The 12,667-nt window shown below is 50.2% G+C and overlaps 1 protein-coding gene across 3 annotated transcripts in view; it reads left to right on the top strand.

The window, feature by feature from the left end:
* The first annotated feature begins 9,777 nt into the window (after nucleotides 1-9,777).
* BCOR (BCL6 corepressor) overlaps nucleotides 9,778-12,667 on the top strand; it is a 126,203-nt gene continuing 123,313 nt past the window's right edge. For all 3 annotated transcript variants that reach the window (XM_053579817.1, XM_053579814.1, XM_053579811.1), the window contains exon 1: nucleotides 9,778-10,241. The gene's annotated coding sequence lies outside the window, so the exon portion shown is untranslated. The remainder of the gene's footprint in view (nucleotides 10,242-12,667) is intronic.

Here is a 12,667-nt window from a genome sequence, read left to right as displayed (position 1 = left end):
GGATGGGAATAAGCCATAAAGGCATAGAGAGACCAGTTGATTGATTGAGAAGTAGATGTATAAATAGGGAGTGGGGAGGAAGAGTGCTAACTGAACTCAACCATTATACTGCATGCCAGGCTGGGATGGGGCCAGTTATCTATTTATTAAGTAGCTAAGCTTCTCCTGAGAGCTGTGCTAAACACCAAGAGTACAGAAAGTCAGAGGACAAGGTCTTTGTTTTGTTTTTTTTTTTTTTGTAGAGACACAGTCTCACTGTACCGCCCTCGGGTAGAGTGCCATGGCGTCACTCGGCTCACAGCAACCTCTAACTCTTGGGCTTACGCGATTCTCTTGCCTCAGCCTCCGAGCAGCTGGGACTACAGGCGCCCGCCACAACGCCCGGCTGTTTTTTTTTTTTTTTTGCAGTTTGGCCGGGGCTGGGTTTGAACCCGCCACCCTCGGCATATGGGGCCCACGCCCTACTCACTGAGCCACAGGCGCCGCCCGAGGACAAGGTCTTTGGCTTCAGTGGATAGTAGTCTAGTGGAAGAGAAAGGCAGGCAACAGTTGCCAAACTGAGAGCATGATTTTGTGTTATAATAAGAATATAATAAGAGAAAGGACAACTAGTGGGAACTCCAGGAGGGCTTCATAGAGATGGTGACACTGTAACTGAGGATTGAAGGCTGAGCAGGAGCTCAGCAAGGGGATTAAGAAGGAACAGGCATTCCAAGGGAGGAGAGAGTCCATGCAAAGTCCTTGAAGTGAGCTAGCTCTGTGGGTGCCCACCTATATCCCTCCAGCCACCCTGGAAGGCGCCTGAAAAGACTTCCTATTACAAAGAGGACCTCCTGTGGCTCCATATGAGGGTGTTCTCTTAGCTCTGATGCATGCTCAGCGGGACACCATATGTGGAGGTAGATCCTAAGTATTTAACTTCCCCTAAATAACCCTATACTAATGAGGAAATGAGAGCGGTAGTGTAATGGGATAGTGATATTAACTCTGGACAGCCATATTGTTAAATATTCAGAAAATTTGCAAGCCAATCATTAAACTATTGATAGGGTGGAATCAGTCGTGGTGGAAACGGATATGCCACGGCAATTGGCAAACACTATAAATTAGGACTTTTTTTGTTCTTCCAGAAAGCTGATTTATCACCACACCACTGCATGAGATTTTGGTTGTTATACTCCTGCTTCCTCACCTCCCACTGGGACAGTCCTGAGGAGTGTGCTACACAAGAGCCCCCAAGGTCACCAACAGGACTGAGCCCCAGTTGGCCACATGGGTAATGTGCACCTTTATTGGCTGTCCTCCCTTTCCCGTCACCATTCTCACTCCTTAACTGTGCCTGGGATCACCTCTCTTATGTTCCAAAATTCTTGGTTCAGGGTTTGCTTGTAGAGGTACCCACATTTAGACAGGCGTTGGAGAAAGAACATGCATGGCACATTAGGAGTGAGCAAGGAGAGTGATCATGAAGGCTGTTAGACCTTAGCCTTAGGTTAAGAGGATGTTAACCTCAAAGTGTCTCAAAGTCTTTTTCTTTTTTGAGACAGAGTCTCAAGCTGTCACTCTGGGTAGAGTGCCGTAGTGTCACAGCTCACAGCACCTCCAACTCTTGGGCTTAAGCGATTCTCTTGCCTCAGCCTCCCAAGTAGCTGGGACTACAGGTGCCCCCCACAATGCCTGGCTATTTTGTTGTTGTTATTGTTGTTGCAGTTGTCATTTTTGTTTTAGCTGGCCCTGGCAGGGTTCAAACCTGTCAGCCCCGTGTTTGTGGCCGGAGCCCCACCCACTGAGCTACAGGCGCCACCCAAGGTGTCTCAAAGTGTTGAAAGAATTTAAATAAGGAAAAAATGACAAGATCAGTTTTGTATTTTAGAAAGGACACTCTCTGGGGTTGTGTGACAGGAAGATGCAAAGGGAACGAGACTTGAGACAGAACTAAAGACTTGGTCAGTGAAAGTTCAGGGGAGAAATGTGAGGGTGTCAGACAATTACAGAAGGTGCCATCTGCAAAGAACGCCATTCTCTTGCCTCAGCCTCCCGAGCAGCTGGGACTACAGGCGCCCGCCACAACGCCCGGCTATTTTTTTGTTGCAGTTTGGCCGGGGCTGGGTTTGAACCCGCCACCCTCGGTATATGGGGCCGGCGCCCTGCTCACTGAGCCACAGGCGCCGCCCCTATGGTGTAATATTGTAAAGCCCAGGGACTTAGCTCTTAGATATTCTGCAGAGGCTGATGTTGTTCCCCTACAACCTTTTCATCTCCTATTCCTCACTTGGGATATTTTGGAACCCTTCTGATAACAATGGGAATGTATCTGAACTCTCATATCCATGTAGTCATACTGCCATCCATGACTACAGGCACAGACTTTGTTAGTGTCTACTGTGATAACTCTTCTCCAAAGATGTTCTCCCATGACCCATGCCTGATGGTATGTGCATTCATACCACCCTTGTGCAGCGCTTGCTTTAGAGTCTGAGTAGGCTCCTGATTCTACCCTTTTTTTTTTTTTTTGAGACAGAGTCTCCCTCTGTCATCTGGGCTAGAGTGCCATTGCCTCAGCCTAGCTCAAAACAACCTCAAACTCCTGGGCTCAAGCAATACTCTTGCCTCAGCCTCCCAAGTAGTTGGGACAACAGGTACTCGCCACTAACCCCAGCTAATGTTTCTATTTTCAGTAGAGATGGGATCTTGCTTTGCTCAGGCTGGTCTTGAGCTCCTGACCTCAAGTGATCCTCCTGGCTTGACCTCCCAGATTACTAGGACACAGGCATGAGCCACACACCCACCTGCGATTCTCTTTTAACTAAGTGAATCAGTGGAAGTGATATTGCATGATATTTAAAGCTAGCTTCTGTCTCTGTCTTTTCGAATACTCTGCAAGACCTGGACCACCATGTAAAAAGTGCTACTGCCCTAGATCGTCATTCTGGAGAGGTCACAGTTAGGAGCCACACTCAACAGTTCTAGCTGGGCCCAGCCTTCCCCACCAGAGCACCACATATGTGCATGAAGCTGCCTGGGACCCTCCAGACCAGCCCATCTACCACCTGAATACCACTGAGCAACCCTAGTCAACCTTACATGGAGAGGAAGAATCACCCACCCCAGTTTTGCTTCAATTCTTGACCCACTAGCACTCTACCCAGGGTGACAGCTTGAGGCTCTGTCTCAAAATAAACAAATTCTTGACCCACAAGGTCATGGGATATATGGACAAGGTTACTATTTTAGACCACTAAGTTTGGGGTTATTCATTGGGTTATCATTGAGCAATAGATAACTGAAATGTCCACCTTAAAGGTTTAGTATTTAATCATGGAAATGTGCTAAGCAAAACTGTCCAGTGCTCAAAACTATGACATCCTTGTCTGACCCTATTCTAACCACTGGAGTTAACCAGATTCAAATCAACAGTATTTAAATATTGAAAAGAGGCTCAGTGCCTGTAGCTCAAGCAGCTAGGGCACTGGCCACATACACCAGAGCTGGCGGGTTCGAATCCAGCCCGGGCCTGCTGAACAACAATGACAATTGCAGCCAAAAAATAGCAGGGCGTTGTGGCGGGCGCCTGTAGTCCTGGCTGCTTGTGAGGCTTAGGCAAGAGAATCGCTTGAGCCCAGGAGTTGGAGGTTGCTGTGAGCTGTGATGCCATAGCACTCTACCCAGGGCTACAAGGCTCAGTCGCAATAAATAAATAAATAAATATTGAAAGGAAAACAGTGAGAGAAGTTAGTAATTTCACTCTACATCTCCTGCATGCCTTTGTGCCTCAAATCCTTCTATTAACAAGAAGGGGCATAAACAGATAATACTTACAGCAACCTACAATATTGATACTACTGGGCGGCACCTGTGGCTCAGTCGGTAAGGTGCCGACCCCATATACCGAGGGTGGCGGGTTCAAACCTAGCCCCGGGTGAACTGCAATCAAAAAATAGCCGGGCGTTGTGGCGGGCGCCTGTAGTCCCGGCTGCTCGGGAGGCTGAGGCAAGAGAATCGCTTAAGCCCAGGAGTTGGAGGTTGCTGTGAGCCGTGTGACACCACGGCACTCTACCGAGGGCCATAAAGTGTCTCTACAAAAAGAAATATATATATTGATACTACTATGTTCAATAGTAGTACCAATAGGTACTACTATTTAAGGTTGAGGAAACAAAGGCTTAGAGAGAATAACTAACTTGACCAGTATCACACAGCTAGTTAAATAGCAAAGTTGGTACTGAAGCCCAACCTATGAACTGCAAATCAAGCTCTTTTTTATTTATTTATTTATTTTTGTCTTCACTGGGGAACTTTTAATTGGCAATCAAGGAAATGCATTCATAGTAGCATAAGGGACAGAAGGGAATTGATTGAAAGAACACAGGAGTAAAAGTGCAGCCAGGCCTCCCAAAGGACAGAACCCCAACATTGAAATCTCTTCAGGAACCCATCTTTGCCCTCTGTAGAGCCACATGTTTTTGAAAAAAACTCTGTTACTGTCTCAGCACCTGTAGCTCAGCAGCTAGGGCTCTGGGCACATGCACCAGGGCTGGCGGGTTCGAACCCGGCCCAGGGTCTACAACAACAATGACAACTACAACAAAAAAATAGCCGGGCATTATGGTGGGCGCCTGTAGTCCCCGCCACTTGGGAGGCTGAGGCAAGAGAATCGCTTAAGCCCAAGAGTTTGAGGTTGCTTTGAGCCGTGAAGCTGTGGCACTCAACTGAGGGTGACATAGTGAGACTCTGTCTCAAATAAATAAATAAATAGAAATTAAAAAAGAAAAAGAAAAAACTCTGTTACTTATCACACTTCTGCTTGATTATCTTCTGCCTTCCCTTGGCCTGGCTAACACAGACTCAGTTGCCCCTGTGGTCAGAATGGACTACATAATTAGTAAGGCCCAGAACAAAATATAAACACAGAGTCCCAGGCAGAGGCAGGGAAATCATTCCCTTACCTGAGGCCTACCGCCCCAATCTGTGACCATCAAGCAACCTCCAGGGGATCACAACCTTCATGCTGAAACACAATTGCCACCTGGACCTGAGGTGAGAAAGAGGTCCCTGCCAAGTGGCCAGCCTAATGTGTTGTGGCCTTGCCAACCTGAGCAGGGAAGGCTGCCACCTTGTCCCACCCCAAAATGCTGTGAGACACACCTTACTGTGACCCTGATCTTCGCAATGTTAGCACCCAGGCCCCTACCAGGGACGGAGGGCAGCAGTAGTCCCAAGGCAGGGGTAGTGTGCCAGAGGCTGGAGGCAGGATCCAGGCACCCAGGGGGCAGGGAGTGGGCATCTGAGAACCCATCTCAGGGAGGTAAGCCAGGAGAGGGCAGGAGGTGGGCCCCTGCATAAGCAGAAGCTCCAAGACCCTGATGCACGCTTCATTGTCTCATTCACACTTCAGTTATAAAACACAGATTTGAAGATAATATTATTCAGAATTTTAATACGGTTGACTTCATAGCATTAGACCCAAAGCGTGGGGCCCATGAGACTGTGCTAGCTGCATGCCCATAGACCCAGCCCTGCCCTAACTAACCAGCTTTCTCTCTCCCAACCCCCTGCTCCCAGGAGAAAAAACGAAACTGGCTCAGCTAGTGGCAGTTCCTCCTATAGCTATAGTAAGATAGGGGCTGCTAGAATCCCAACCCCCAGGAACAGGGATATGTGTCAGGAATAGACCCCAAAGGTCTCTACTGAGCCTTTTCCTACCATATACTCAATGTTTTCATACTTCTGTCATACACTCTCTGTGAGCATAGGAGCAGCGGTGGCCAGGTGCCTATGGATATGTCAATATCCACTCCTCTTCTTTCCTTAGTAATTTGAGGCAGTAATACACCCAAGCTAAAAGATTGTATTTCTCAGTGGCATGGACTGAATGTATCACCTCCAAATTCATGTTGAAATCCTAACCCCAATCTGATGATATTAATTGGGGCCTTTGGGAGATAATTAGGTCATGAAGGTAAATCCTTCATGAATGGGATGACCTTATAAAAAGACAGGAAAGAGCTTACTTCCTGTCTACCATATGAGGATACAATGAAAAGATGACCAGGAAGTGAGTCCTCACCAGACAACCAGATCTGCTGGTATCTTGATCTTGGACTTGTAGAACCGTGAGAAACAAATTGTTTTTAAGTCACTCAACCTGTGGTAATTTGTTACAGCAGCCGTACTGAGACACTCAACCTCTTTCTCGTAGGAAGAGGCATCCGATGAGATGTAAGAGGAAATCACTGGGGGCAACTTCTGGGAAATAACTATAAAAGAGGCTGACTCAGCTATAAGAGAATACCCCTTTTTCTCTCCTTCTTCTTCTTCCTTTTTTTTAGAGACAGAGTCTCACTTTGTCACCCTCGGTAGAGTGCAATGGTGTCACAGCTCACAGCAACCTCCAGCTCTTGGGCTTAGGTGATTCTCTTGTCTCAGACTCCCGAGTAGCTGGGACTACAGGCGCCCGCCACAATGCCCAGCTATTTTTTTTTTTTTTGATGCACTTTGGCTGGGGCTGGGTTCGAACCTGCCACCCTTAGTATATGGGCCTGGTGCCCTATTCACTAAGGCACAGGCGCTGTCCTCTCCCTTCTTCCATTTGAAGGACTTAAGGCGGTGGATGGAGTGATCAGATAGAGGAGATAAGTTTGAAGAAGGGGTTGTCCAATTGTTCATCGAAGCATCCTCAAGGATCTGAACTAAGGTAGCTGGATGCTGACAGGATAGATGTTAAGGAGGTAGAGCCTACTAGATTTGATGGTAGGGACCATATCCAGTACCCTGTTTACTTATGTGCCAAGCAAAGTAGAATGTAAGCTTCATGAGGGCAAGAATCATGTCTTTTTTGCTTACCATTGCATGCTTAATACAGTGCCTCCCACAAAGTGAGTAATCAATAAATGCCTAATAAATGAATGAAGGATGAATGAAACATGGTTCTTAAGTCCTTTGGGGGCTTTTTTCGTAATCAGATGCAGGCTCAAGTGGTCAAGAACATCCATACCTCAGGGGCCCCCTCCTCTCCCAGAAATGATTCCCAAGTGTGGCTTCTCTTGTTTTGTGTACTTCCGTGCACCTGCCATACCCATGCTCAGACTCAGGCTGGGTGTCTTGGGGACTGGAGTAGGAAAGCCATAGAAATGCCTCCATGCACCGACATTTTCCTACCTCTGGTTTCTATGTGGTTCACAGGCCAAGTTAATGCCACTGTTTCCACAACATCACTTCCTCTGCAGCGTGAGAAAAGAGGAAGAAAACTTGCTATGTGACTCTCCTCTTCCCCTAGGGAAAGCACAAAGCTGTTGGAAACAATAAAAGCAGCCCTGTGTAAAGGGGAGACTTTTGTCTGTGCAGTCAGGGGTTGCTGCGCCTGCGACTTCCTGCAGGGACATTCAGCAGCTTTGCAGATAAATAAATGCTTACATTCAGAATGACCAGCCTAGAACACTTTTATGAGCCTTTTCTCCTCCCCAGGCTGTATGCAGATAATAAATCAAATTAGCATCCTGAACCTCTGGTTGAGCATCACTTGTCACTAGTCCCCTTGGCATCTGAGGGGTGAGTTTTGGCAAAGCTGTTCTGAGCTACAACCCAGCAACTGGGATTGAAGGCTGTGGCCTCTTTGGGAATCATCTGATGTTTCCAACCTAAGCAGAGGTCACAGGGTCTTGCTAGTCACTGAATCCCAGACTATAAAACAGGTGGCCAAAACCTCAGCCTTATAATCACCATCGCGTTGTAACTTAGAGAGAAAATACATGTTTTCATTTCTTAGTTAATAATTGTAGGAAGATGAGCCAATACAGACAACTGTCAGAGAGAGCAAGTGAGCGTACAGGAAAGAAGGGAAGGAGGAAGAATTATACCAATAATCAGAAACAGAGACTAGACACTTTCCTACTCCATGTTCTGCCTAGTATAGTTAGTGTCTTACATCATAGAGGTAGTTAATAGATGTTGAACGGATCAAATTGGAAAGGAGAAAGTTTACTTTCAGGTAACCTGAAGTGAAATTTGTTCTCATTTTAGGTTGCCTGATTAGTGATATAGATGGGATAATTGGTTAGGTTTAGAAAATGAAGCAGGGGTGGGGGGAATAACAATATGGTATAAAAATGCATTCTTTTTTTTTTATTTGTTTTGTTTTGTTTTTTTGTAGAGACAGAGTCTCACTTTATGGCCCTCGGTAGAGTGCCGTGGCGTCACACAGCAGAGTGCCGTGGCGTCACACGGCTCACAGCAACCTCCAACTCTTGGGCTTCAGCGATTCTCTTGCCTCAGCCTCCCGAGTAGCTGGGACTACAGGCGCCCGCCACAACGCCCGGCTATTTTTTTGTTGCAGTTTGGCCGGGGCTGGGTTTGAACCCGCCACCCTCGGCATATGGGGCCGGAACCCTACTCACTGAGCCACAGGCGCTGCCCTAAAAATGCATTCTATTGGCTCGGCGCCTGTGGCTCAAGCAGCTAAGGCGCCAGCCATATACACCTGAGCTGGTGGGTTCGAATCCAGTCTGGGCTCGCCAATGGCACTCTACCCAGGGTGACAGCTTGAGGCTCTGTCTCAAAAAAAAAAAAAAATGCATTCTTATTGAACTATCTAAATATAAGAATGTTTTTAAATACATCCTCTCTTGGCCACCAGAAGGTGCAGGACAACATAGAGCACCAATGGCAGCCCTCCAAATCTCAGATATGGTCCCACCCAGTAGCATCACAGAGCTGTAGGTTAAAGTAGATGAGTGCCTTCCTCCAGATGTGATCTCACAGCTGGTGAGGGCTCCAACTCTCAAGCAAGCTGCACAGTGTGGTCCATGAATTAAAAAGTAACCACTGAGCTGTAAGCCATGCTTCCCCTGACCCCCAGAGGCCTGCAGAAGGGAAGCCAATGAAGCACTTTTGGTGGATGTACCCTCCTCCCCTCTTGCTATGTGTTCACAATCACTTCAATTGTAGTTCCAGGCTGGCTGACCCTTAGTGGAGTCTTACAGAGCAGGAACAGGATGGAGGTAAAATGGCTGAGATCAAGTGAAGCTGCTCTGGGGTATGTGCCCCAGCAAGTTCAAAGGCTTGCCAGGCTGGTTGGCCAGAGGATAGGGGTGGAGGTTAATATACTGTATTTTTTTTTTTTGAGACAGAGCCTCAAGCTATTGCCCTGGGTAGAGTGCTGTGGCATCATAGCTCACAGCAACCTCAAACTCCTGGGCTCAAGCGAGTCTCCCAAGTAGCTGGGACTACAGGCCCCCGCCACAACGCCTGGCTATTTTTTGGTTGCATCCGGCATTGTTGTTTGGCGGCCCGGGCTGGATTCGAACCCACCAGCTCAGGTGTATGTGGCTGGCGCCTTAGCCGCTTGAGCCACAGGCGCAGAGCCAATATACTGTATTTTTAAATACAGAGTTTCCTATTACTTGAAAACACCCAAAAAACAGCTACAAGTTTTATTATGGCAGGACAATCTCTCAGAAGGAATTATGACTGGGGCTTTTTTCTCTAAAACCACGTGCCACCAATTTGTCCATCAGTCATTTATTCTAACACCCATTCATTCCACAATTATTTATTGTCTACTATATGCCAACCACAGTGCTGTTAATACATGCAAAATATATACCCCTCAAGTAAACACTAGGTTTTGTAGATGGGTCTGTACATTTGATGCAACTATTAGCAGACGTATAGCATATGTTTAACCACCCTGGACCCAGACAGACCTGAGTCCAAGTTCTTACTAAGTCACTTCCCTAGCTGGGTAACTGACCAAGTTACATAACTGACCTTTCTCTATGCCTCAGTTTCTTGCTTTGTAAAGTTAGAGAGTTTAAGAAGTATTTAGCATAGAGCGTGGGAGTGGGAGCTACCATTATTATTTAGCACAGTCTTCCCACACCAGCTCTGCCTGGTGCCACAGTCCACCGCTTGGTGGTATTTCCGAAGCTGGCCAGGCCCTCTGCCGCTGACCCTGGAAATCGGGTCACACTGGACAAGGCGCCATGTGTGGGGAGACGGGGGGGGGGGCGGGGGCTCTTTTTTGCGCGGCTGTTTGCGTTTCCCCGGGGCCTCAACATAGTCTAAAAACTCACCTCGGAGGAGGGGAAAGAGCGTGAAGTGGCTCTTTCGATCCGAGACACCCCCTCCGGGAGAAATCACCCCCTCCCCCCAGCCCGGGCGCGGAGTGAAATCTTAGAAGCCGCGGCTGCTGGGTTTGAACGGAATGCCGGAGTCGGTGGAAGCCGGAGCTGGTCGGCCCGAAGGTCAGCGAGTTGTTTTGAGTTCTCGTACCCGGAAGGGGGGGCTGGGAGGAGAGGACGCCAGGGCCCGAGAGACCCCGCGTCAGAGCAGAAATTGTTTGTGCTCCGGAACAGGCAGCTCAGCGGAAGCCGCGACGGGGGCGGGTCACGTGCAGCGGTGGCGGCGCAGCTGGCTGGGGAGCCGGGCCGGGACAAGGGCCGGGCCGGGCCGGGCGGGGGTGGCGGCTTTCGCAGCCGAAGGTGGAACGGGTGTACTCTGGGCGCTGAGAGCGAGCGGCGCCCTGAGCCCAGAGGGAGGGAGGCGCTTGAATGATGGAAAGGCTGGTGTGGGAGCCGGGGAGCTCCAAGCTCCGCGTGGTGTTCCACAGGCGGGACCAGGAATCGCAGGAAGGGGGGAAGGAGGCGGAAAGAGACCCCCCCCCAGGCAAGAGTGGAACCGACGCGGAGACTGCTGGGCGTTTGAACCCCAAGAATGGAGGCGCTGCTCTCGTAGTCGCCGGCCTTGTTTTCTTGCACGCAAATCCCGGAACGACCGAACAGCCATCCCTGCCTGCTTCCCAGGGGCGTCCCATTACGTATGGGGGAGGGTGCGTCCCGCAGGGCTACTCCAGGAGGGGAATCCACTGAGGCTGTGGCTGGGGAGGGCTGCCGAGGTGGCCCCGTGGGGGTGCGAGCCGGGGCGGTAGTGCACACAACACAAACACGCCTCCCTTCTCCCGGAAGACCGAGCGAGGGAAGACGCGGGCTGTCTCTGAGGGCTCCCCAGGGGTGTGGGAGTCGTGCGCAGGGCGGGAGAGGTTCGCGTAGAAAAACCGTCGGCCCTGCTTTAGAGCAGGGGTGGCCTTGTGCCCAGTAGTGAAGGGTCTAACGCTTCCCCAAAGTGACGCGCGCTACTCTGGCGTGGGAGGAAAAGGGCACAAACTTGGCCATCTGCCAGCACCCTTTAGGACGCATGACTTTGGCGTCCCCCTACCACCAAGAGGCCCGAAATATATTCTGCCCCCACCCCGTTGTCTGCGAGGTTCAGGTCCGAGGCCTGGAAGTCTGGGGTAGTGTGGTCTGGCCTCGGACGGGAAGCCCACCCACGTTCCTCTCTCGGGCGCCACGCGGGGAAAGCACGAACAGTTGTCTTGCAAAGTTTCCCGCCCCTTAACGCCAGTCGAGGAAGGGCGGCTCTTCCGGAGGTGGGGGTGGGGAAATGGCTTCGGAGTGAGGAGTGATGCCAGTTCCTCTTCCTTGAGAACCCCGGGGCCGCCAGCGTGTTCGCGTCCCCAGACGCTGCGCCCCAGTTCGCTGCAACGTCTGTTCAGAGTCGTGGCAGCGGGTGCTGCGCAGGGTAGGACTACGCGAGACGCCATTTGCATCCCCCCTCCCTCCTGCAGGTTGGCGGGGGCGGGGGTGTCGCCCGCCGCGGAAGCGTATTCCTGGCAGTGACACTGATTAGATGCTGTGTCGGTACGTGCACAGAATCGGGGTGGGCCTTAACCTGTCCTGTGTGCACACACTTTTCTGTTGGGAAAGTTGCGGTTTCTCTTCCCCCTCTTGCTGCGCAGCTGCTGTCTCCAGGGCGGAATTAGGCGAGCACATTTGCTCAGCCCCAGGGAGAGAAGATAGCGCCGGCTCCAGCAGGCCGCCGGGCCCGGGCCACAAAAATCCAGCCCTGGCTTTGCGTTGAGCTGCTGAGTGCGGCGCTTACGCGCGCCCGGCCAGCCGGGGCCTGGTTTCCATCTGCCCCTTTTGCCTCCGTGTTAAGTTCGCCGGGGAAAACCCAACGATCCGTGCAGAGCCCCTCGGAGGAGAGCCCCCCCCCATTACCGCGCGCGCCCAATCCTGACCGATGGAAAAAATGACAGCATAGGTCAGAGCAGGCTGCCCGCGAGTATTAATGCGGCTGCCTCCGTTTCTGGTGCTTGGGGAGGATGGACGCCTCGTCAGGAAACCGCCGAAGGAGGAGCCAAGAGGGCCGCCTGCCCCTTCCCGGGCTAGAAAACGTGGATTCTCAGAGGGACCAGACAAATGTGGTCAGACAGCTGCGGGAACTTACCCCATCTAAATACAGGTTTCCCATGTATATTTCAAGCAAGATCAACCTTTTTTTTTTCTTCAAATACACGTTGAGTCAGTTATAAATACTGTGAGAACTGGTTAGTTGGTAGATGCTAATGCTGCTGTCTGCCTGGTATTAAACGTTGGCTTGGAGGTGCAGGGCTGAATACTAATATCTTGGCAGGCTGGTGTGTGTCCTAAGAAGACGGAGTCCCCTTTGCGCCCCACCTTCTAGGACCTTTAATTAACAGAACTCGAAGATTTATTTTAGTTGTAGTTTCTACTTGGGGGTTGCTTACTCCTGGCAAACTCCTGCCTGGGGTTGTTTGTACTTAGTACACGGCCCTGGGTTTTTTGGCTTTTATAGCCCACGTTTTCCTCTT

Source organism: Nycticebus coucang, chromosome X (genome assembly GCF_027406575.1).
Source record: "Nycticebus coucang isolate mNycCou1 chromosome X, mNycCou1.pri, whole genome shotgun sequence".
Taxonomy (NCBI): domain Eukaryota; kingdom Metazoa; phylum Chordata; class Mammalia; order Primates; family Lorisidae; genus Nycticebus; species Nycticebus coucang.
The sequence above is the reverse complement of the archived record's forward strand: the minus strand, read 5'-3'. Positions and strand labels throughout refer to the sequence as shown.